The sequence below is a fragment of the Ranitomeya imitator genome, chromosome 4 (genome assembly GCF_032444005.1).
Source record: "Ranitomeya imitator isolate aRanImi1 chromosome 4, aRanImi1.pri, whole genome shotgun sequence".
In the NCBI taxonomy this organism is placed as follows: domain Eukaryota; kingdom Metazoa; phylum Chordata; class Amphibia; order Anura; family Dendrobatidae; genus Ranitomeya; species Ranitomeya imitator.
In genome coordinates, this window is record NC_091285.1 from 352,853,393 (window position 1) to 352,880,636 (window position 27,244).

The following is a 27,244-nucleotide window of genomic DNA, read 5'->3' on the forward strand; positions in this document are numbered from 1 at the left end:
TATGCCCAAATATCGTATGGTACATGATTTAAGAGAAATAAACAAAGTTCTAGATCCAATCACCCCAGTTGTACCCAATCCTCATACGTTACTATCACAGATACCAGCCAGTTCTCAAGTATTTACTGTAATAGATCTTTCAAATGCATTTTTCTCGGTTCCTTTACACCAAGATAGTTGGCATTTGTTTGCATTTACATTTAAGGGCAAACAGTTGGCGTGGACACGCCTTCCACAGGGAATGATACACTCCCCTACTCTTTATTCAAATGCCCTACAAACAGTCCTTCAGAGGTTTGAACCCGAACCACAGGTAGTAATTTTGCAGTATGTGGATGACCTACTACTTTGCTGCCCAGATCTAGAAACTGCAGAAAGGTCCACTGTGAGTTTACTATGTTTTTTAGAAAAAGAAGGGTGTAAAGTGAATAGACAAAAGCTACAAGTTTGTCAGACCAAAGTGGTCTTTCTAGGTCATTGCATTTCTCAAGGTAAAAAGCATCTTACACCACAAAGAACTGAAGCAATAAGACAGATGAATGAGCCTAGAAATCATAAACAGCTACGAGCATTTTTAGGAATAGTGTCTCATTGTAGACAATGGATTATACATGCCAGTCAACTAATGCAACCACTGTATGACTGTGTAAAAAGTGAACCTTATTTGTTGACAAAAGAAGGTCAGATTTCGTTCCAACAATTAAAAGATGCCCTTATTTCAGCTCCAGCGTTAGGGCTACCAGACTACACCAAACCGTTTCAGCTTATGGCTGCAGAAGTTGATTCCCATGCTACAGGAGTTCTTACCCAGAAGCATGCAGGGAAACAAAGACCAATTGCATATCTTTCAGCAAGGTTAGATCCCGTAGCTAGAGCAGCGCCAACCTGTGTACGTGTAGTTGTTGCTGTCTCACTATTGTTGGACAAAGCATCAGAAATTGTCCTAGAGTATCCACTCACAGTTCAAACTACACATGATGTTTATGGGATATTAAACCAGGTCCAACCAAAACACATTTCCATGGCCAGACATTAGCGGCTACAGTGTTCTTTGTTGCTCCCCTCTACTATCACATTTGCTAGGCTTCAGACTCTCAATATAGCTACACTGCTACCTCTCGAGTCTGAAGGGGGGAATAAGGACACTGATCCACACGCAAATTTTTTCCCTACAGACACACATGATTGTACAGAGCTCATTTTACAAGAAACGGTAGGCTTACCCAATGTATCCGAAACACCACTTCAAAATCCAGATTTAGAGCTGTTTATAGATGGTAGTAGGTTTGCAGATGACACAGGTAACTTCCATACAGGGTATGCAGTTGTGTCAGAATCTGAAACTCTCAAAGCAGAACCACTTCCACCGAAACAGTCTGCACAAGAAGCAGAACTAACAGCATTGATTGAAGCTCTTAAAATAGCTGAGAACCAGACAGCTAATATATACACTGATTCTAGGTATGCACATGGTATTGTGTTTGATTTTGGAGTAATCTGGAGAGCTAGAGGTTACATGACAGCGTCAGGACAACCTGTAAAACATGCTTCTCTGATCAAACAGATCTTAGAGGCTGCACAAGAAACAAAAGAAGTAGCAGTAATCAAGGTAGCTGCACATGTGAGACTCGACACTAGGGAATCTAGGGGAAATGATAGGGCTGATAAAGCAGCCAAAGCAGCAGCTGTCAAACCCTTACAACAGGTTCATACTGTAAACCCCACAGAAAATACTGAAGATAGACTGAGACAAGCACAGGAAGATGCAGGAGAAGAGGAGAGGGACAGGTGGAAAAAGGAAGGGGCAGAAGAACAAGCGGGAATTTGGAAGAAAGATGGACTAATATGTCTACCTAGAGCCTGGTACCCGATAGTAGTTGGTGGATTACATCACCCTACTCATGTGTCTGCAAATGCAATGACACTACTGGCAAAGCAAGTCTGGTTGGCTCCAGGTTTTGGCAACTATGCAAGAGACTATTGTGCTGCATGCGCTATATGCCTGACACATAATCCCGGACAGACAGCAAAGACCCCTATGAAGCACCACGTCCGACCTCTCTACCCGTTTCAGCGATTACAAATAGACTTTATCCAGCTGCCAAAAAGTAATGGGTATGAGTATGTGTTGGTATGTGTGGACATGTTCTCGGGGTGGCCAGAGGCCTATCCAGTTCGGAAGGCTTCAGCTAAAAACACTGCTGTAAAGCTAGTTGCCGAACTGATACCCCGTTACGGTCTCCCTGAAGTGATCGAGTCAGATAGGGGTACTCATTTCACTGGAGAAATATTTCAAAATGTACTGAAAATGTTGGGTGTTGAAAGTCAGTTACACACTCCGTACCATCCTCAAAGTTCTGGTAAGGTAGAACGCATGAATGGAACTTTAAAATTAAAAATACAGAAAGCCATGGCTGAAACAGGAAAGCCTTGGACAGAATGCCTTCCACTGGCCCTTTACTCAATACGCAATACCCCAAGGGGTAAGACTAAACTGTCTCCATATGAAATTTTGTTTGGCAGGACTGCCAATTTAGGATGTTATTTTCCACAGCAACTTGTGTTAAATATTGAGTCATTGACTTCTTATGTGCAAAATCTTCAGAAACAATTAACTAAGGTGCATGCACAAGTTTTTGCTTCCCTTCCAGATCCTGACAACACAGAAGGAAGTCACAAGTTGGAACCAGGTGATCAAGTCTATGTAAAAAGACACACCAGAAAGGCTCTAGAACCAAGGTTTGACGGACCCTTCCAAGTCCTGTTGACAACACCTACATCAGTCAAGCTTGAAGGAAAGGCATCATGGATACATGCAAGCCATTGCAAGAAAAGCAGTATAAACTCATGATATTGATGTTAATAATGATAACCTCAACGGAGGCGTGGGATAGACTGAATTCTCTAGCCCCTTTGAACAATAGATTCGTACAACATCATAGAAAATTAGTGCATGACTTGTTAAACAATACACAAACCCTGACAGATTGTTGGATCTGTACCCATTCGCCGGTATCAGCCACAAGTATACCTTTTCTAGCAGTTCCCGTATCAGCAGAAGAAATATTCGCTTGGCCTAATTGTTCAGACAACCTGGCCAACAACCAAATTGGTAATGCTAGGCTGTGGAATACTACAATCGCCATACCAATTGTGGGATGGGTAGAATTTCCTTGGTGGCAGGGCAATCTCTCAGGGAGTAACACACATCTACAATATTTAGCATTTAGGGGAGGAAAATGGGTACCTAGAAATAAGACTGGATTAACTAATTTAGGACAGGTCCCCACAGAAAATCTACAGCTTAGTTTCAGTACAACCGTCCCCCCCTCTGATGCTTTCAAACCTGTAGTATTGGAAAGATACATACATAATAGAAAATGGAAACATTCTAAATTGTTCCCCCAAGGTGATGCAAACAGTTGTACAAGTAAGCTGGGGAACCTGGTTTGTAATGAATCCAATGAGTATATCAAAGGAATGCCTGTATGTGGGAATCCCGCAGCCGGGTACTGTAGCCCCTTGGGACAAAAACCCTCTTGGTGTATGCTTCAGAATGTATCTAGATTTGTGGACTTGGCTCACAGATTGGTATTGCAGCACTCAGCTCTATGGGATCTGCCTGAAGGTACATTTTGGATATGCGGAGAAGGAGCATATAAATGGCTTCCCGTAGGTATAAAGGGTACTTGTACATTAGGACGCCTAACCCCGGCTACATTCATAATTTCAAATAAACAAGTGAATATGCAAGCCGTGCCCAAGCACACACTGTATAAAAGAGCTGCAGATAACTCACCACGTCCCTCGGGGAGGCCACATATAGTACAAATGGGAATTCCTAACAAAATTGCTAGTACCATTTTTATTTATCCTATGTTAACACAGATGTGGGATAAATTAGTTAGAGCCACGGATTATCTAGATGATCAGATCTGGGATATATTGGATATACTAAACACTAGTATAGCTGTACAGAATCAGCTTATAATAGTCGTCAACCAACATACCCTGGTATTGGATTACCTAACTGCCTCACAAGGGGGTATGTGTCAAATCATCGGACCCACCTGCTGTCATTATATAGACCCGAATAGTACTATGAGTATGACATTTAAATTAAAGGACGTACAACGACTCAGAGATCAGTATGACAAAGACAATGACCAGAATAAGGATAGCTGGTGGTCAGATACCTTTTCTTTTCTTAACCCAGCCAACTGGTTCAGAGGAATCGGTGGGTGGGTTACCGGGATTATGCAGAGCATAATACATATAGTTATGATTATTGTAGTCATATACGTACTATTCCAGATTGTGCTCAAGAGTATCTCAGTATGCACAGATAAACTTTGTGTAATAGATGCAAGAGTATAAAGTTTTTTTTTTTTTTTTCCTTCTTCTCTTATGTTATCCTTTGCTAATACTGATTATTGCGCTTATTTTGCTATCCCTTTGTAATATCTGTACTTATTGCAAAACAAAGAAAAGGTTGCGAGAGTTAAACGGAAGAATTAATACTAGATTTGATTCTCTTATTGAATACAAGCATGTACATGTGTAATACCAAATAAAGGCTTTGTCTTTGGCCCTGTGGTAATAAAATAAATAAAAGAAAATGTCAAAGGGGGGAATTGTGGAGATCAGACTGAACTAAAGGAATCCATCTTATCTTCTTCCTGAGAAATCTCGCTTACAACAAGATACATTTCTGCTGACTTGACATTTCCTTTTATGGAAGTAATCATGTGTGCATTCCTTCTTTCAATAGCAGCCTTTCATTCACCTTCCAGATGATGTAACTTTCTACTGATAAAGACTGGTATAGATTGTTTATGTAAGAGATAGTGAAATATGAGCGCTTGTGCGCATGTCTGTAAAAGAATAATTCTTTTCTATATAAAGGGAGGGCAAAGCCCAGAGAGATGAGATATGCTCCTGGGCTTCCCCTGTATATGATCACACAATACCTTGTTTGCGTGTCATTTACTCAGGATCCCTACCTCTAGTAAGCCAGGGACTGAGAAGGACTTAACAATATGGAGCAATATATGGGACACATCATATACCGTGTGAAGCAATTTATGGGTCTCATTTTGTATGAAGCATTATATGGGGCTCATTATACTGTTTGGAGCATTATATGGGGCGTATTATACTGTATGGAACATTATATGGGGCCCATTGTACTGTATGGAGCAATATATGGGGCTCACTATACTGTATGGAGCAATATATGTGGCTCATTATCCTGTATGAAGCAATATATGGGGTCCATTATTCTGTATGAAGCAATATATTGGGCCCATTATTCTGTATGAAGCAATATATTGGGCTAATAATTCTGTATGGAGCACTATATGGTGCCCATATTACTGTATGAAGCAATATATGGGGCTCATTATTCTATATGGAGCACTATGTGGCACTCATAATACTGTATGGTTCACTATGTGGTGCCCATAATACTGTATGGAGGACTATGCAGTGCCCATAATACTGTATGGAGCACTATGTGAGGCTCATTATTTTGTATGGAGGACTATGTGGTGCCCATAATACTGTATAGAGAAATATATGGGGCTAATTATTCTGTATGGAGCACTATGTGGTGCCCATATTCCTGTATGGAGGACTATACTGTCTGGTTTCTGAGCTGTTGTAGAATTTACAATAGATATTACTCATGTAATGTAAGAAGCAAGTGAAATCTTTGGCATTGTACTATACCTATATTTCTCTGCCGTATCTGTGCATTATGAATCGTGGTATGTGATATAGGGGCCTATTGAGAGTCTTTTGCTTGGGGCCCTCGAAAACCTGGAGCCGGCCCTGCCAGTGCTGTTCTATTGGCAACAGGAAACTTACCCACTGTATGGCAGATGGTTTTAATTTTATGGTTGACCATTATCTAAGACAGCCCAGGAATTTATAGGAACTGGAGGCTTTTTGCCAAGAAGATTGGGCAGCTTTACCATCTGAGAAAATAAAGAACCTCATTCACAACTACCACAAAAGACTTCAAGCTGTCATTGACGTTAGGGGGGCAATACACGGTATTAAGAAATGGGGCTTCTGGACTTTTGATCGGGGTCATTTGGATGTTTTGGGTTGTCATTATGATTTAAAAAGAGAAAACATAGTAGTTTGACAATAATGGTATCACCCAACCACTAACCATGAGTGGAGAAAAAGTTTTGTTGTTATCATTCATATTCTCTGAAAAAAGGCCAAGAAAGCAAAAATTCTGCCGGGGTATGTAAACTTTTGAGCACAACTGTAAGTTGTAATAGAGTTGGGAAAAAAAACTAATACTCACCTCACAAATGCCTCTGCTCCGATGCTCACTATCCAGTCATCTTCTTTCCACCATTGCATGCTGTATCTCCAACCTTTTCACTATACCCTAGGTTTTCAAGCTGTGTCCAGGTCTGGAGATTACTGAGTGTCATAAAGTCAATCTTAAGATGCGCAGCGACCTCCGTGGCCTGGAGGCCTCCAAAAGGCTTGGAGCTCCAGCACACAGTGGCAGAAAGGAGAAAAACAGACGGCAAGCAGTGGGGCGGCCGGAGAGGTGAGTATTGTTATTTATTTTATTAACCAATACTCACCTCTCCAGCTGCCTCGCTGCTTGCTTTCTGATCTTCTTTTGGTCTACAGGCAGACCACTTCCCCAGACTTTTCACTATAGGCCAGGACTTCTGGCAGTGACAAAGCCTTAGAGGTTAGAGCTCCAGCCTGGATGAAGCCAGGCGTCTAAGTCTATAGTGAAGAGGCATGACAGCGTAAAGAATAGGACTGGACGGCGCGACCAGAGAGGTCAGTGGTATGATTTTTTGTTTTTCAACATCAGACAATCGTAACTAGGGATCACATATAACACATCCCTAGTGCTCTATAACCTAAAAAACATGCTGTATATCAACCACTATGTACAGTAATGAGGTTTAGGGGTGTTTTTTTTTTTTTAAGGTAAAGCGTAAAATTTTCAAAAATCGTTTTTGTCATTTCTAAGACTCTCACTGTTGAAGTTACTCATGTGAATAGAAGTCTTGACGAGACAGGCGGAAGACATTGTGCAGTGAAGCAATTAGCACGGTGACCACAATACAATGTGTAATGAAGCAATCAGCTTCAGAAGAGGAACTCTGTCTCTCCTCATAAAACAGATTGGATTTGGCCACTTTGTTTTGCTCAGGGAAGAATTGGTTCTTTTAGTTGCCAGCATGAAACATATGAAAGTATGTGGTAAACAGCTTGTGTGTGTTAGAATTATGGTATGCAAAGTGTCCACAAAAAGCAATAAAAATTACTGATGACATCAATTAAGACACAATTACAGTCAGTCTCTATCGAGTGATCAGCAAAACGACTGATGAAGTGAACAGTAATTGGCTAAAGGCTTATTATTCTTAGAAAAGGAGACACTATAGGAAACCACAGATCCTGAAAATAATGTCGGAACGTAAAACAATTACCGATTATTAGGATCAATTTAAGCCATCAATATGGGCATGTAGGTCATAGGCAGCTGAATAAAATGACACCTTGAGGTCCGTGATCTGATGTCTTATTCCAGAGAAATCCACGGTTTTCTAACATGTAAATGACAATATGTTGAAAAACAGAATGGAAAGCACCACCAAAAATCATACAATGATCTAATGCCTCTTGGCAAAAATATATATAACTGAACATGAAGTTCTTAGATTAAAATTCTGATCAGACTGTATGAAGCCCACTGCCACGTCACGGCAAACCTCGTAGTGGGTCCTACCGCCCTAACGGAGCGGAGCCGTGTGCCAACCATCGCCACAGCGGCAATGCACTAGCTGTAGATAAGCCCCCGATGTAACCTGAAAGAGAAGGAAAACAAGTTATATTATACTCACCTGGACGGGCGGTCCGGTCCGATGGGCTTCGCACGTCCAGCGCCTCCCATCTTCATACGATGACGTCCTCTTCTTTGCTTCCTGTCGCGGCTCCTGTGCAGGTGTACTGATTTGCCCTGTTGAGGGCAGAGCAAAGTACCGCAGTGCGCAGGCGCTGGGAAAGGTCAGAGAGGCCCGGCGCCTGTGCACTGCAGTACTTTATACTGCCCTCAACAGGGCAAATCAGTACGCCTGCACAAGAGTCGCAACAGAAGCAAGGAAGAGGACGTCATCGTATGAAGATGGGAGGTGCCGGACCCGAACCGCGACCCCCATCGCACCGGACCGCCCCTGGGTGAGTATAATACACCATATATACTCGAGTATATGCCGAGATTTTCAGCCCTCTTTTGGGGCTGAAAGTCCCCCTCTCGGCTTATACTCGAGTCACACCTAGGGGTCGACAGGGGAGGGGGAGCGGGGGCTGTCTAATTATACTCACCTACTCCTGGCGCGGTCCCTGCACATCCCTGGCTTCCCAGCGCCCCAGCTTCTTCCTGTACTGAGCAGTCACATGGTACCACTCATTACAGTAATTAATATGCGGCTCCACCTCCCATAGGGGTGGAGCCGCATATTCATTACTGTAATGAGCGGTAACGATGACCGCTCAATACAGGAAGAAGCTGCGGGAAAACAGGGACTGCACAGCGCCAGGAGCAGGTGAGTATAACGGAGAGGGGAGCGCTGCGCGATATTCATCTACTCCCCGTTCTGGCGCAGCTCTGTCTTCTGCAGTGAAACTCAGGTCAGAGGGCGCGGTGACATGGTTAGTGCGCGCCCTCTCCCTGAAAGTCAGTGCAGAAGACGCTTTAGATGGAGCGGCACCGGAACGAGGAGCAGGTGAATATTGAAAGTGCCGGGGGCCTGAGCGACGGAGAGGGGAGTATGTGATTTTTTTTTTATCGCAGCAACAGCAAATGGGGCAAGTGTCTGTATGGAGCATCTATAGGGCCATAATCAACATTTGTGCAACACTATATGGGGCAAGTGTCTGTATGGGGCCATAAAGTTTGTGCAGCACTATATGGGGCCAGTGTCTGTATGGGGCCATAACATTTGTGCAGCACTATATGGGGCAAGTGTCTGTATTGGGCCATAACGTTTGTGCAGCACTTTATGGGGCAAGTGTCTGTATGGAGCATCTATGGGGCCATAAGGTTTGTGCAGCACTATATGGGGTCAGTGTCTGTATGGGGCCATAACGTTTGTGCAGCACTATATGGGACAAGTGTCTGTATGGGGCCATAACGTTTGTGCAGCACTATATGGGGCTAGTGTCTGTATGGGGCCATAACGTTTGTGCAGCACTATATGGGGCCAGTGTCTGTATGGGGCCATAATCAACGTTTGTGCAGCACTATATGGGGCAAGTGTCTGTATGGAGCATCTTATGGGGCCATAATCAACATTTGTGCAGCATTATATTGGGCAAATGTGTCTATGGAGCATCTTATGGGGCCATTATTAACCTTTATGCAGGATTATATGGGGCATATTTTAATATGGAGCATCTTATGGGGGTCATCATAAACTTTATGGAGCATTATATGGGGCTCCTGATTCAATATGGATATTCAAAAACACTTAACCTACTGATGTCTCAATTAATTTTACTTTTATTGGTACCTATTTTTACTTTTCATATTTACCGGTAGCTGCTGCATTTTCCACCCTAGGCTTATACTAGAGTCATTAAGTTTTCCCATTTTTTTGTGGCAAAATTAGGGGATTCGGCTTATATTCGGGTCGGCTTATACTCGAATATATACGGTAACTTGTTTTTCTTATCTTTCAGGTTTCATAGGGAGCTTATCTACAGCATTACAAAATGCTGCAGATAAGCCCCTGATGGTGGTGGCCTTAGGCCATGTGCACACGTACAGTATTTTTCGCGTTTTTTTTCGCGTTTTTTCGCTTACATATGCCTCCTATTATTTACAATGTGTTCCGCATTTTTTGTGCAAATGTTGCATTTTTTTCCGCGAAAAAAATCGCATCGCGGAAAAAAAGCAACATGTTCATTAAATTTGCGGAATTGCGGGGATTCCGCACACCTAGGAATGCATTGATCTGCTTACTTTCCGCTTGGGGCTGTGCACACCATGCGGTAAGTAAGCAAATTATGTGCGGTTGGTACTCAGGGTGGAGGAAAGGAGACCTTCCTTCACGGACTGGGCACCATATAATTGGTAACAAAAAAAAGAATTAAAATAAAAAATAGTGATATACTCACCCTCGATGTCTTCCCGCCTCTCAGCGGTGCACGCTGCCGATTCTGTTGCTATAGATGCTCTGTGTGAAGGACTTGCAGTGACGTCGCGGTCCTGTGATTGGTCGCGCGACCGCTCATGTGACCGCTCACGTGACCGCGACGTCATCGAAGGTCCTGCGCGCACGATCTATAGGAACGGACACCGCTGATGACATCGGCTGTCTGCAGAGGGTGAGTATAACCATTTTTTTAATTTTTTTTATTATTTTTAACATGATATCCTTTACTATTGATGCTGCTTAGGCAGCATCTATAGTAAAAAGTTGGTCACACTTTGTCAAACACTATGTTTGACAAGTGTGACCAACCTGTCAGTCAGTTTTCCAAGCGATGCTACAGATCGCTTGGAAAACTTGAGCATTCTGCAAGCTAATTGCTCTTGCAAAATGCTAAGAAAACCGCAAAAAAACCGCAAAAAAAAAAATGCGGATTTCTTGCAGAAAATTTCCGGTTTTCTTCAGGAAATTTCTGCAAGAAATCCTGACGTGTGCACATACCCTTAAATGGGGTGACAGATAATGTAACAACTGTCCTGAAGGTAAGTCGCACCTAGGTGTTAATAGGTACTTCCTTGGGATTAGTAGAAATTGTGTCTCCCTATCACACCAGGAGGTCTAGCTAAGGCCAAGAAGAATGTAACATTTGTCATCTCTGAGGTCTTGGAGGGGAGATGCTAAATTGCGGCCTGAGGTGATCTATTCCTGGGAACCTGGTCACAAGTGTCTCAAGAGGAAATAATATATATTCATTAGTAGAGCGGCCGTGGCCAATCAACAAGCCAGCAATTATGATATTAACCTGAGGGGCCGGTCTAGAAACCTGACCTCAGACCAAAGTTATAAATTTAGGCTGCAGACAGAGAATTGTGTTCACATGTGAGGGCAGCCTGAGAAGCTGATGTGTTCCACCAACTCCATTCACCCCCCCTCAGGGAGTAGAAAGCAACTACCAGTTAGATAATTTCTGTAAGTTTTCTCCTGTTTATTTTGATACTGTTTTGCATAAGTTGTATGTCTTTTTATTATCATATTTTTATACCTCTTCTTATTGTAAGCACTAACCCTTTTGTTATTAAAGTATAAAACTTTAACAAGTTGAACCTTAAATGTTCTAAAAGAATCCATAGCCTAAGGTGTGTGAGCCTTATGAGTGATAGACATATTTTTATTAGTATTATTATTTCTGGGACTCATCGCTCGTGTATTCGGTGAGTGGTGGCAGCGCGTATGAGCGGGTGTGTGGCCTGGGTCGGTGTGTGATTTATGCTCCCATTACAGCATAGGACAGAGGTTGAATGCTGGACTGAGAGTGGGGAGATAGATTAACCCTTGCAGGCACAACCCCAAGTCACGTGTGAGAGCAGGCACGTGACGAATTAGTGACACCACGGAGTAGGGATCCGTGGCAGGGGCATAGTCTTTTTTCCCCTGAATGACGCTGCCTGCTTATGATTGGCCAAACTCATGCAGGGGAAAAAGCACACGCCCCAGAGAGTAATCTCTGGTAACGCCCAGTTGCTTTTAGAGAAAATTATAACCTAAACTTTAAAAGCGAATATCCCCACACTGGAGAGGAGGGACTAAATAATACAAGCTAAAACTAGCAAAGGTCCGCCTTGAGGGGAGAGGTTCATACATAGGAAAAACACGCTAAGGGCTCACTGATACTTCAGTCTTTTCCACGTATGAGAAATATGGACTGATTATTCTACTCAGACTTTAATCGCAGTTTGACCAGACTGTGGTCCGTGTGCCAACAGTGGACCCTCGGATCAAAATCCGACATGTCTCTGATATTTTCCGCGGACCAGAGGAAAAAAACCATACACGTGCACACAGGGGCGGACACAGACAGCTTGGGGCCCCTGTGCAGGAAACTTGTCTGGCCGGGGGGGCCCTTTAAGGCGACAAAGCTATATATATATATATATATATATGTGTGTATATATATATATAGCCGAGCACACCATACATGTATATATTACATAGTCTGCTTTATTATGTATATTGCCGTCCCTTATTATACAGTTCCCTCTCTTATGTACAGTACCCTCCCTTACATATTGCATTATATAGAGCCCTGTTTTTTTTATTGCATACTGTACTGTCTTGTTAGCTGTCTAATGCAATGATGGCTGATGGTGCATGGGAAAGCTTCTTTTCTAAAAGAGAAGAGGAGCTGAAGGACTGGTCGTCTTGTCACTGGCTCCTCCAGCAGTAGTCATTTTATATCTAACAAGAGAGGCGACTATGTAATAAAAGAGGGCGCTGTGAGCAAAAATAACAAGAATACACTATGTAAGAGACAGCACTGTACATAACAGCAAAGGAAGCTATCTAATAAGAGAGGGCATCATATATAACTAGAGAGGATGGTACATAATAAGGGACATGTTATACATAACAAAAGCGGAAACTATGTAACTAAGGATGGTGTTAAACACATTAAGTGAGTACACTATACACTAAGAGACTGTGCTATACATAATAAGTGAGTACACTTTATACTAAGGGACTGTGTTAGACACAATAAGTTCCTAAATCCATTATAAATCCCCCTTCCTCCCATCCCAATCCCCTTTGTCCTTCTCCCCCCACATCCCATTATTGCCCTCTCCCCCACCACCATGATTTGCCCTTTTCACCACCGCCATCATTGCTTTCTCCCCACCACCCCATTATTACCCATTCCACCACCTCCATCATTTCATCCTCCACACCACCCCCATTATTGTTCTTTCCACCACCACCCCCATTACACGACCTCCAGCATTTCCTCCTCCCCCACCACCCCATTATTGCTTTCTCCCCCATCATTGCCCGATCCTCCACCTACTGTAGGGGGCCCCCGATGCAGCCGCACCGGTTGAACAGGCGGTATATCCGCCCATGTGTGCACATCCCTGAAGAATATCATGTGCTATCCGTGAAACCCATGGATACCGCTTAGCTGAGAAAATCGGTTATAACCGGGTAATGATTTCTGTATAAGCTGCAGGACAAAAACACATCATATTTTTCGGAATCAAAAATGCAAGAAAGGCTACGTTCACATTAGCGCCTTTGGGTGCAGCGTCGTCGACGCAACCCAAAACGCATGTCAAACCGCATACACAACGCAGCGTTTTTTGACGCATGCGTTGTCCTAAAATGTTATTATTCTTGACACAATTGAAGATAAAAAACGCCCAAAAAAGTGTCTAGACACTATAAAGAGAAAGACCACCAATAGGATAGAAGAGGGTGGGTGTAATGGAATTTGTGTATATATACCCTTGCAGAGATGAATTCCTCCCATTTTGCTTGTGTTTCCAGCATCAAGATGGAGCATCCCATGGAGAGTATCTACATGAATATGGAGTTGGATTTTGCCTTGGCTATAATGCTTATGCTCTTGTCACTGTCTAGACACTTCATCACTTGTTTTTTACTCAAAAGGCGCATGCGTCGAACAACGCGGGTCAATGCAGGCACCTGCGCCCTATGCGTTCTACATAGACACTAATGTGTTTTTTTTGGCGCATTTACGACGCAAGTGCGTTGCATGCGTTGTTTACCAGAAATTTGGCGCAGGAAAAATGCAACATGTAGTGTCGGCCGTGCCCTGTCTGGTGCGCCCAAATGACGCATGCTTGACAACGCATACCGTCGCATTTCCATGCTTCCCCATGTTAAAGATAGGGGCGCATGACGCATGCGTCGGTATCCGTCGAAGACGCTGCGCCCAAAGACGCTAATGTGAACGTAGCCAAAGTCGCTACTGCGACTTCAGCTGCGCGCACAAATCCAGAAGCCTGCAGCAATGTACGAGCCCATCGTGTCCCGTCTCCTGCTCATCAGTTCCCCAGTTTTCATAGACGACAATGGAGGAAGCGTTCCCATGTTGCCCCCTAGCGCCAGGAGCCAGGCAGGACACACGCCCCCCGGTCCCGGCTCCCTCAGGTCTGTGAGGAGCAGGATACCGCGCTCGCTCGTCAGAGGAAGACGCCGGCGCGCCCCCCCGTCTCCTGGGACAGTGCACTACAACGTCCTTCCCTCCACAAGAGGTGGAACTTCTGCACCAATCACAATGCAGAGTGACGCGTGAGGCTGTGAGTGACCGCGCATGTGACCAATCAGCTCCCGGGGACTCTCTAGGCTTCCATGTGTGCGGCGCTACAGGAGGTTGTTGTGTTTTCCAGCAGCGGAGACATCGGGAAATATCAGCTGTCCGGTCCCAGGCGACGGCTATAGATGTGCAGGTGACGTACGGGCGTCTGAGGAGGGATCACCAGAGCTTCACTGGGTAATACCTGCGTCACTGTGCTGGGTGTACACATGTACCCTAGATACCCACTGCAGGAGGGCTGGACGGATAGCCTGGTACTGTACTAGCCATGGTAGAGCCTGGTACTGTACTAGCCATGGCAGAACCTGGTACTATAATAGCCATGGCATAGCCTGGTACTGTAATAGCCATGGCAGAGCCTGGTACTGTAATAACCATGGCAAAACCTGGTACTGTAATAGCCATGGCATAGCCTGGTACTGTAATAGCCATGGCATAGCCTGGTACTGTAATAGCCATGGCAGAGCCTGTACTGTAATAACCATGGCATAGCCTGGTACTGTAATAACCATGGCAGAGCCTGTACTGTAATAGCCATGGCAGAGCCTGGTACTGTAATAACCATGGCAGAACCTGGTACTGTAATAGCCATGGCATAGCCTGGTACTGTAATAACCATGGCAGAGCCTGTACTGTAATAACCATGGCAGAGCCTGTACTGTAATAGCCATGGTAGCCTGGTACTGTAATAACCATGGCAGAGCCTGTACTGTAATAACCATGGCAGAGCCTGTACTGTAATAGCCATGGTAGCCTGGTACTGTAATAACCATGGCAGAACCTGGTACTGTAATAACCATGGCAGAGCCTGGTACTGTAATAACCATGGCAGAGCCTGGTACTGTAATAACCATGGCAGAGCCTGGTACTGTAATAACCATGGCAGAGCCTGGTACTGTAATAACCATGGCAGAGCCTGGTACTGTAATAACCATGGCAGAGCCTGTACTGTAATAACCATGGCATAGCCTGTACTGTAATAACCATGGCATAGCCTGGTACTGTACTAGCCATGGCAGAGCCTGGTACTGTAATAACCATGGCATAGCCTGTACTGTAATAGCCATGGTAGCCTGGTACTGTAATAGCCATGGCAGAGCCTGGTACTGTAATAACTATGGCAGAGCCTGGTACTGTACTAGCCATGGCATAGCCTGGTACTGTAATAGCCATGGCATAGCCTGTACTGTACTAGCCATGGTAGCCTGGTACTGTAATAGCCATGGTAGCCTGGTACTGTAATAGCCATGGCATAGTTTGGTACTGTACTAGCCATGGCAGAGCCTGGTACTGTAATAACCATGGCATACCCTGTACTGTAATAGCCATGGCATAGCCTGTACTGTACTAGCCATGGTAGCCTGGTACTGTAATAGCCATGGTAGCCTGGTACTGTACTAGCCATGGCATAGCCTGGTACTGTAATAGCCATGGCATAGTTTGGTACTGTACTAGCCATGGCATAGCCTGGTACTGTAATAGCCATGGCATAGCCTGGTACTGTAATAGCCATGGCATAGCCTGGTACTGTAATAGCCATGGCATAGCCTGGTACTGTAATAACCATGGTAGCCTGGTACTGTAATAGCCATGGCATAGCCTGGTACTGTACTAGCCATGGCATAGTCTGGTACTGTACTAGCCATGGCATAGCCTGGTACTGTAATAGCCATGGCATAGCCTGGTACTGTAATAGCCATGGCATAGCCTTGTATCATTGTACTATAATAGCCATGGCATAGCCTTGTATCATTGTACTGTAATAGCCATGGCATAGCCTGGTACTGTAGTAGCCATGGCATAGCCTGGTACTGTACTAGCCATGGCATAGTTTGGTACTGTACTAGCCATGGCATAGCCTGGTACTGTACTAGCCATGGCATAGCCTGGTACTGTAATAGCCATGGCATAGCCTGGTACTGTAATAGCCATGGCATAGCCTGGTACTGTAATAGCCATGGCATAGCCTGGTACTGTAATAGCCATGGCATAGCCTGGTACTGTAATAGCCATGGCATAGCCTGGTACTGTAATAGCCATGGCAGAGCCTGGTACTGTAATAACCATGGCAGAACCTGGTACTGTAATAGCCATGGCATAGCCTGGTACTGTAATAGCCATGGCATAGCCTGGTACTGTAATAGCCATGGCAGAGCCTGTACTGTTATAGCCATGGCAGAGCCTGGTACTGTAATAACCATGGCAGAACCTGGTACTGTAATAGCCATGGCATAGCCTGGTACTGTAATAACCATGGCAGAGCCTGTACTGTAATAACCATGGCAGAGCCTGTACTGTAATAGCCATGGTAGCCTGGTACTGTAATAACCATGGCAGAGCCTGTACTGTAATAACCATGGCAGAGCCTGTACTGTAATAGCCATGGTAGCCTGGTACTGTAATAACCATGGCAGAGCCTGGTACTGTAATAACCATGGCAGAGCCTGGTACTGTAATAACCATGGCAGAGCCTGGTACTGTAATAACCATGGCAGAGCCTGGTACTGTAATAACCATGGCAGAGCCTGTACTGTAATAACCATGGCATAGCCTGTACTGTAATAACCATGGCATAGCCTGGTACTGTACTAGCCATGGCAGAGCCTGGTACTGTAATAACCATGGCATAGCCTGTACTGTAATAGCCATGGTAGCCTGGTACTGTAATAGCCATGGCAGAGCCTGGTACTGTAATAACTATGGCAGAGCCTGGTACTGTACTAGCCATGGCATAGCCTGGTACTGTAATAGCCATGGCATAGCCTGTACTGTACTAGCCATGGTAGCCTGGTACTGTAATAGCCATGGTAGCCTGGTACTGTAATAGCCATGGCATAGTTTGGTACTGTACTAGCCATGGCAGAGCCTGGTACTGTAATAACCATGGCATACCCTGTACTGTAATAGCCATGGCATAGCCTGTACTGTACTAGCCATGGTAGCCTGGTACTGTAATAGCCATGGTAGCCTGGTACTGTACTAGCCATGGCATAGCCTGGTACTGTAATAGCCATGGCATAGTTTGGTACTGTACTAGCCATGGCATAGCCTGGTACTGTAATAGCCATGGCATAGCCTGGTACTGTAATAGCCATGGCATAGCCTGGTACTGTAATAGCCATGGCATAGCCTGGTACTGTAATAACCATGGCATAGTTTGGTACTGTACTAGCCATGGCATAGCCTGGTACTGTAATAGCCATGGCATAGTTTGGTACTGTACTAGCCATGGCATAGCCTGGTACTGTAATAGCCACGGCATAGCATGGTACTGTAATAGCCATGGCATAGCCTGGTACTGTAATAGCCATGGTAGCCTGGTACTGTAATAGCCATGGCATAGCCTGGTACTGTAATAGCCATGGCATAGCCTGGTACTGTAATAGCCATGGCATAGCCTTGTATCATTGTACTATAATAGCCATGGCATAGCCTTGTATCATTGTACTGTAATAGCCATGGCATAGCCTGGTACTGTAGTAGCCATGGCATAGCCTGGTACTGTACTAGCCATGGCATAGTTTGGTACTGTACTAGCCATGGCATAGCCTGGTACTGTACTAGCCATGGCATAGCCTGGTACTGTAATAGCCATGGCATAGCCTGGTACTGTAATAGCCATGGCATAGCCTGGTACTGTAATAGCCATGGCATAGCCTGGTACTGTAATAGCCATGGCATAGCCTGGTACTGTAATAGCCATGGCATAGCCTGGTACTGTAATAGCCATGGCATAGCCTGGTACTGTAATAGCCATGGCATAGTCTGGTACTGTACTAGCCATGGCATAGCCTGGTACTGTAATAGCCATGGCATAGCCTGGTACTGTACTAGCCATGGCATAGTCTGGTACTGTACTAGCCATGGCATAGCCTGGTACTGTAATAGCCATGGCATAGCCTGGTACTGTAATAGCCATGGCATAGCCTTGTATCATTGTACTATAATAGCCATGGCATAGCCTTGTATCATTGTACTGTAATAGCCATGGCATAGCCTGGTACTGTAGTAGCCATGGCATAGCCTGGTACTGTACTAGCCATGGCATAGTTTGGTACTGTACTAGCCATGGCATAGCCTGGTACTGTACTAGCCATGGCATAGCCTGGTACTGTAATAGCCATGGCATAGCCTGGTACTGTAATAGCCATGGCATAGCCTGGTACTGTAATAGCCATGGCATAGCCTGGTACTGTAATAGCCATGGCATAGCCTGGTACTGTAATAGCCATGGCATAGCCTGGTACTGTAATAGCCATGGTAGCCTGGTACTGTAATAGCCATGGCATAGCCTGGTACTGTAATAGCCATGGCATAGTCTGGTACTGTACTAGCCATGGCATAGCCTGGTACTGTAATAGCCATGGCATAGCCTGGTACTGTAATAGCCATGGCATAGCCTGGTACTGTAATAGCCATGGCATAGCCTGGTACTGTAATAACCATGGCATAGTTTGGTACTGTACTAGCCATGGCATAGCCTGGTACTGTAATAGCCATGGCATAGTTTGGTACTGTACTAGCCATGGCATAGCCTGGTACTGTAATAGCCACGGCATAGCATGGTACTGTAATAGCCATGGCATAGCCTGGTACTGTAATAGCCATGGTAGCCTGGTACTGTAATAGCCATGGCATAGCCTGGTACTGTAATAGCCATGGTAGCCAGGTACTGTAATAGCCATGGCATAGTCTGGTACTGTACTAGCCATGGCATAGCCTGGTACTGTAATAGCCATGGCATAGCCTGGTACTGTACTAGCCATGGCATAGTCTGGTACTGTACTAGCCATGGCATAGCCTGGTACTGTAATAGCCATGGCATAGCCTGGTACTGTAATAGCCATGGCATAGCCTTGTATCATTGTACTATAATAGCCATGGCATAGCCTTGTATCATTGTACTGTAATAGCCATGGCATAGCCTGGTACTGTAGTAGCCATGGCATAGCCTGGTACTGTACTAGCCATGGCATAGCCTGGTACTGTACTAGCCATGGCATAGCCTGGTACTGTAATAGCCATGGCATAGCCTGGTACTGTAATAGCCATGGCATAGCCTGGTACTGTAATAGCCATGGCATAGCCTGGTACTGTAATAGCCATGGCATAGCCTGGTACTGTAATAGCCATGGCATAGCCTGGTACTGTAATAGCCATGGCATAGCCTGGTACTGTAATAGCCATGGTAGCCTGGTACTGTAATAGCCATGGCATAGCCTGGTACTGTAATAGCCATGGCATAGTCTGGTACTGTACTAGCCATGGCATAGCCTGGTACTGTAATAGCCATGGCATAGCCTGGTACTGTAATAGCCATGGCATAGCCTGGTACTGTAATAGCCATGGCATAGCCTTGTATCATTGTACTGTAATAGCCATGTCATAGCCTGGTATCCTGTACTGTAATATCCATGGCATAGCCTGGTACTGTAATAGCCATGGCATAGCCTTGTATCATTGTACTGTAATAGCCATGGCATAGCCTGGTATCCTGCACTGTAATAGCTATGGCATAGAATTGTATCATTGTACTGTAATAGCCATGACATAGCCTGAAGTTACTGAACCGCCGCACAACCTGCCCTACCCTCTCCTAGTGTTTCATCACCCATCCACTGCAGACTGTGAGCCCTCGCGGGCAGGGTCCTCCCTCCTTATGTACCCGTGTGCCTTATTTGCTCATGTTTAATGTTCCCGTCTATATTTGCCCCGTATCCACATGTAAAGCGCCATGGAATAAATGGCGCTATAAAAATGTATAATAATAATAATAATAAAAAAAAAATAATAGTATCATTGTACTGTAATAGCCATGGCATAGCCAGGTATCCTGTACTATAATAGCCATGGCATAGCCTGGTATCCTGTACTGTAATAGCCATGGCAAAGCCTGGTATCCTGCACTGTAATAGTAACATAGTAACATAGTTAGTAAGGCCGAAAAAAGACATTTGTCCATCCAGTTCAGCCTATATTCCATCATAATAAATACCCAGATCTACGTCCTTCTACAGAACCTAATAATTGTATGATACAATATTGTTCTGCTCCAGGAAGACATCCAGGCCTCTCTTGAACCCCTCGACTGAGTTCGCCATCACCACCTCCTCAGGCAAGCAATTCCAGATTCTCACTGCCCTAACAGTAAAGAATCCTCTTCTATGTTGGTGGAAAAACCTTCTCTCCTCCAGACGCAAAGAATGCCCCCTTGTGCCCGTCACCTTCCTTGGTATAAACAGATCCTCAGCGAGATATTTGTATTGTCCCCTTATATACTTATACATGGTTATTAGATCGCCCCTCAGTCGTCTTTTTTCTAGACTAAATAATCCTAATTTCGCTAATCTATCTGGGTATTGTAGTTCTCCCATCCCCTTTATTAATTTTGTTGCCCTCCTTTGTACTCTCTCTAGTTCCATTATATCCTTCCTGAGCACCGGTGCCCAAAACTGGACACAGTACTCCATGTGCGGTCTAACTAGGGATTTGTACAGAGGCAGTATAATGCTCTCATCATGTGTATCCAGACCTCTTTTAATGCACCCCATGATCCTGTTTGCCTTGGCAGCTGCTGCCTGGCACTGGCTGCTCCAGGTAAGTTTATCATTAACTAGGATCCCCAAGTCCTTCTCCCTGTCAGATTTACCCAGTGGTTTCCCGTTCAGTGTGTAATGGTGATATTGATTCCCTCTTCCCATGTGTATAACCTTACATTTATCATTGTTAAACCTCATCTGCCACCTTTCAGCCCAAGTTTCCAACTTATCCAGATCCATCTGTAGCAGAATACTATCTTCTCTTGTATTAACTGCTTTACATAGTTTTGTATCATCTGCAAATATCGATATTTTACTGTGTAAACCCTCTACCAGATCATTAATGAATATGTTGAAGAGAACAGGTCCCAATACTGACCCCTGCGGTACCCCACTGGTCACAGCGACCCAGTTAGAGACTATACCATTTATAACCACCCTCTGCTTTCTATCACTAAGCCAGTTACTAACCCATTTACACACATTTTCCCCCAGACCAAGCATTCTCATTTTGTGCACCAACCTCTTGTGCGGCACGGTATCAAACGCTTTGGAAAAATCGAGATATACCACATCCAATGACTCACCGTGGTCCAGTCTATAGCTTACCTCTTCATAAAAACTGATTAGATTGGTTTGACAGGAGCGATTTCTCATAAACCCATGCTGATATGGAGTTAAACAGTTATTCTCATTGAGATAATCCAGAATAACATCCCTCAGAAACCCTTCAAATATTTTACCAACAATAGAGGTTAGACTTACTGGCCTATAATTTCCAGGTTCACTTTTAGAGCCCTTTTTGAATATTGGCACCACATTTGCTATGCGCCAGTCCTGCGGAACAGACCCTGTCGCTATAGAGTCACTAAAAATAAGAAATAATGGTTTATCTATTACATTACTTAGTTCTCTTAGTACTCGTGGGTGTATGCCATCCGGACCCGGAGATTTATCTATTTTAATCTTATTTAGCCGGTTTCGCACCTCTTCTTGGGTTAGATTGGTGACCCTTAATATAGGGTTTTCATTGTTTCTTGGGATTTCACCTAGCATTTCATTTTCCACCGTGAATACCGTGGAGAAGAAGGTGTTTATGCCATAGCCATGGCATAGCCTGGTATCCTGTACTGTAATAGCCATGGCAAAGCCTGGTATCCTGCACTGTAATAGCCATGGCATAGCCTGGTATCCTGCACTGTAATAGCCATGGCATAGTCTGGTATCCTGCACTGTAATAGCCATGGCATAGCCTGGTATCCTGCACTGTAATAGCCATGGCATAACCTGGTATCCTGCACTGTAATAGCCATGGCAAAGCCTGGTATCCTGTACTGTAATAGCCATGGCATAGCGTGGTATCCTACACTGTAATAGCCATGGCATAGCCTGGTATCCTGTACTGTAATATCCATGGCATAGCCTGGTATCCTGCACTGTAATAGCCATGGCATAGCCTGGTATCCTGCACTGTAATAGCCATGGCATAGCCTGGTATCCTGTACTGTAATAGCCATGGCATAGCCTGGTATCCTGCACTGTAATAGCCATGGCATAGACTGGTATCCTGCCCTGTAATAGCCATGGCATAGCCTGGTATAGCCTTGCACTATAATAGCCATGGCATAGCCTGGTATCCCTCACTATAATAGCCATGGCATAGCCTGGTATAGCCTTGTACTATAATAGCCATGGCATAGCCTGGTATCCTGCACTGTAATAGCCATGGCATAGACTGGTATCCTGCCCTGTAATAACCATGGCATAGCCTGGTATCCTGCACTGTAATAGCCATGGCATAGCCTGGTATCCTGTACTGTAATAGCTATGGCATAACCTGGTATCCTGCACTGTAATAGCCATGGCATAGCCTGGTATCCTGTACTGTAATAGCCATGGCATAGCCTGGTATCCTGTACTGTAATAGCCATGGTATAGCCTGGTATCCTGTACTGTAATAGCCATGGCATAGCCTGGTGTCGTGCATTGTAATAGCCATGGCATAGCCTAGTACTGTAATAGCCATGGCATAGCCTAGTACTGTAATAGCCATGGCATAGCCTGGTAGTGTAATAGCCATGACATAGCCTGGTATCATTGTACTGTAATAGCCATGGCATAGCCTGGTATCCTGTACTGTAATAGCCATGGCAAAGCCTGGTATCCTGTACTGTAATAGCCATGGCAAAGCCTGGTATCCTGTACTGTAATAGCCATGGCATAGACTGGTATCCTACACTGTAATAGCCATGGCATAGCCTTGTACTATAATAGCCATGGCATAGCCTGGCATCCCTCACTGTAATAGCCATGGCATAGCCTGGTATAGCCTTGTACTATAATAGGCATGGCATAGCCTGGTATAGCCTAGTACTATCATAGCCATGCATGCTCTATTCTTCTAGAACTAATACTGTAGTTACCACCCAGCCTCGTACTGCAATGAGCATTCATACTGTTCCAGCCATCGTGTGCAGAGAAGGCACTACACTACGATAGCCATGTGTAATAGATTGTACTCGTGGCTATTATATTGGTGGGTTTGGGCCCCAGAATGTTGTGATATGATGAGAAGCAGGTGATGTGAAGCTCAGCACTGTGTAAGCTTCATGAAGACCACTCGAAGGCGTCTTTCACACGTCCATGTCTCCAGTACCTGTGGTGACAGTTTTCATACGTACCAGAGACACTGACACACGTAGACCCATTCAAATGAATGGGTCTGTGTACATGTCAGTGTGTTTCCACGGATTGTGTGTCCATGGGTAAAACACGCTGACATGTCCATTTTCTACCGTCAGCATGGGCCGCAAAATGTCCCGCACACGGAGAGCACACATTGATGTCATCCGTGTGACACGCATCAGCGCCAGGGAAGAAGCGTTACAGTAAGTGCTGTTCCTTGGCAGCAGGTGCTGAACACGACTCTCATCGTTCTCCCCTGCTCTGCCGGTGATCGGCGGGAGCAGGGGAGAATGATGAGTTATAGTAATGTCAGAACAGTGACAGCAGGTGGGGGCTTTTGGGACTATTACTCCCATCAACTTACACCTGCTGCTGCTATGAACAGTGACAGCAGGAGTGGATGATGGGGGTATTCCTCACCCGCAGCCTGCAATATATCTAAATGAATGAAAACCCAAAAGTCATTATCTCAGTAAATTAGAATACTTTATAACCCCAGTTTGAAAAATGAGTTTAAAATTCAAAATGTTGGCCTACTGAAATGTATGTTCAGTAAATGCACTCAATACTTGGTTGGGGCTCCTTTTGCATAAGTTACTGCATCAATGCGGCGTGGCATGAAGGCGATCAGCCTGTGGCATTGCTGAGGGGCTATGGAAGCCCAGGTTGCTTTGACAGCAGCCTTCAGCTCATCTGCATTGTTGGGTCTGGTGTCTCTCATCTTCCTCTTGACAATACCCCATAGATTCTCTATGGGGTTAAGGTCAGGCAGGTTTGCTGGTCAATCAAGCACAGTGATACTGTTGTCTTTAGACCAGATATTGTTTTTTTTGGCAGTGTGGACAGGTGCCAAGTCCTGCTGGAGAATAACATTTCCATCTCCAAAAAGCTTCTCGCCAGAGGGAAGCATGAAGTGCTCTAAAATTTCCTGGTAGACGGCTGCGCTGACTTTGGTCTTGATAAAACACAGTGGACCTACACCAGCAGATGACATGGCTCCCCAAAACATCACAGATTGTGGAACCTTCACACTAGACCTCAAGCAGTTTGGATTGTGTGCCTCTCCTCTCTTCCTCCAGACTCTGAGACCTTGATTTCCAAATGAAATGCTAAATTTACTTTCATCTGAAAACAACACCTTGGACCACTGAGCAACAGTCCATTTCTTTTACTCCTTGGTCTAGGTAAGAGGCTTCTGGCGTTGTCTATTGGCCTTAAGTAGTTTTACACAAGGAATTTGACACTTGTAGCCCATGTCCTGGATACGTCTGTGTGAGGTGGCTCTTGAACCAATGACTCCAGCAGCAGTCCTCTCTGTTGTGAATTCTGTGGCAGAGCTCCCTCCTGTGGTCACAAGTGGTACTTCGGCTGATTCTCTCTGTGAGCTTCCGTTGGTGGAGGAAAGTGGTACTGCGGCTTCTGAGTTTCCTTCCTCAGGTGATGTGGTGAAGTCGTTAGGTGCTGTTCTATTTAACTCCACCTAGTTCTTTGATCCTGGCTTCCAGTCAATGTTCTAGTATTGGACCTGTTTCCTCCTGGAGCGTTCCTGTGGCCTGCTGCTCTGCATAGCTAAGTTCCGCTTTTGCTTTTGTTTACTGTTTTTTTCTGTCCAGCTTGCTTATTTGTTTTCTCGTGCTTGCTGGAAGCTCTGGGACGCAGAGGGTGTACCTCCGTGCCGTTAGTTCGGTACGGAGGGTCTTTTTGCCCCCTTTGCGTGGTTGTTTGTAGGGTTTTGTGTTGACCGCAAAGTTACCTTTCCTATCCTCGCTCTGTTCAGAAAGTCGGGCCTCACTTTGCTAAATCTATTTCATCTCTACGTTTGTCTTTTCATCTTAACTCACAGTCATTATATGTGGGGGCTGCCTTTTCCTTTGGGGTATTTCTCTGAGGCAAGGTAGGCTTATTTTCTATCTTCAGGGTAGCTAGTTTCTCAGGCTGTGCCGAGTTGCATAGGGAGCGTTAGGCGCAATCCATGGCTGCCTTTAGTTGTGTTGGAGAGGATTAGGGATTGCGGTCAGCAGAGTTCCCACGTCTCAGAGCTCGTTCTATGTTTTTGGGTTATTGTCAGGTCACTGTATGTGCTCTGACTCCTATGTCCATTGTGGTACTGAATTACCTTATCATAACACCTCTCCTTGTGAATCTCTCCCAAATTCTTGAATGGCCTTTTCTTAACAATCCTTTCAAGGCTGCTGTTTTCCCGGTTGCTTGTGCACCTTTTTCTACCACAGTTTTTCCTTCCACTCAACTTTCCATTATTATGCTTAGATACAGCCAGCTTCTTTAGCAATGATCTTTTGTGGCTTACCCTCTTTGTGGAGTGTGTCAATAATTGCTTTGGGGTTTTCATTGGCTGTAAGCCATAATCATCAACATTAACAGAAATAAACACTTGAAATAGATAATTCTGTTTGTAATTACTCTATATAATATGAGATTCACTGTTTGTATTAAAGAACTGAAGTAAATAAAATTTTTGATATTCTAATTTAGTGAGAAGCACCTGTACCATTTTATGGCCTCAAGGTTAAAATGCAGTACGGTATATGGTGTAAGAATGTGGGTCACCAGATGCGTTTCCTAACTGCCCCTTCATTCGGTCTGCCCTCTTTCTTTTTTCTTGCATTCCTCTGGATGATCTCTGTAGCAATATAAGGTGGATTTGATGACCCCCATGTATTTTTATTCTTCTTATAAACTATACTGAGATATCTTTATACTGTAATAGCCATCTACTATATAAAGCTGAATGTGTGTATATGTGTGTGTATGTGTGTGTGTATGTGTGTATGTCCGGGATTGGCATCTGCACCGTCGCAGCTACAGCCACAAAATTTTGCACAGTCACACGTCTGGACCCCGAGAGCGTCATAGGCTATATTGTGAGGTGAAATATTAACCCCGCGCTTTCCAATTCACCAAACAATTTTGCCCCTATCTACATAATGGGGAAAAAGTGAAAGGAAAAGTGTTGGAGGCGTCGCAGCTACAGAAACAAAATTTTGCACAGTCACACGTCTGGACCCTGAGAGCGTCATAGGCTTCGTTGTGAGGTGAAATTTTAACCCCGCGCGTTCCAATTCACCAAACAATTTTGCCCCTATCTACATAATGGGGAAAAAAGTGAAAGGAAAAGTGTTGGAAACGTCGCAGCTACAGCAACAAAATTTTGCACAGTCACACGTCTGGACCCCGAGAGCGTCATAGGCTATGTTGTGAGGTGAAATTTTAACCCCGCGCTTTGCAATTCACCAAACAATTTTGCCCCTATCTACATAATGGGAAAAAATGAAAGGAAAAGTGTAGGAGGCAAATTGACAGCTGCCAGATGTGAACAAGGAGGACTTAAAGAATGAGAGCGATGGCGCCAAAGAGTATATACCGTACAGTTGCTAAGGTGGGGCCTCGACATGGGATACTCACCACACACGGGGATATGAACACACACAAAATGCGCCACACACTACCACGTGCTTGAACACATATTACCCTCAGCACACATTTCACCACAAATACACCAACCTCACCACATAAAAGTCAAAACACAAAAGTCGCCACTCAAAACTCGCCACGCGCAGAACTCGCCACATGCAAAAACTAGGCTCTTGCAAAACTCGCCACAAGTGCAAAATTATCCTCATGAAAAACTCGCCACACGCAAAACTTGCACACGCGGAAAAATTGCCACATGCACAAAAGTTGCAACA

General features: G+C 44.7%; 1 protein-coding gene across 2 annotated transcripts in view; it reads left to right on the plus strand.

The window, feature by feature from the left end:
* The first annotated feature begins 14,368 nt into the window (after positions 1 to 14,368).
* LRRK2 (leucine rich repeat kinase 2) overlaps positions 14,369 to 27,244 on the plus strand; it is a 321,822-nt gene continuing 308,946 nt past the window's right edge. For both annotated transcript variants that reach the window (XM_069765011.1, XM_069765012.1), the window contains exon 1: positions 14,369 to 14,490. The gene's annotated coding sequence lies outside the window, so the exon portion shown is untranslated. The remainder of the gene's footprint in view (positions 14,491 to 27,244) is intronic.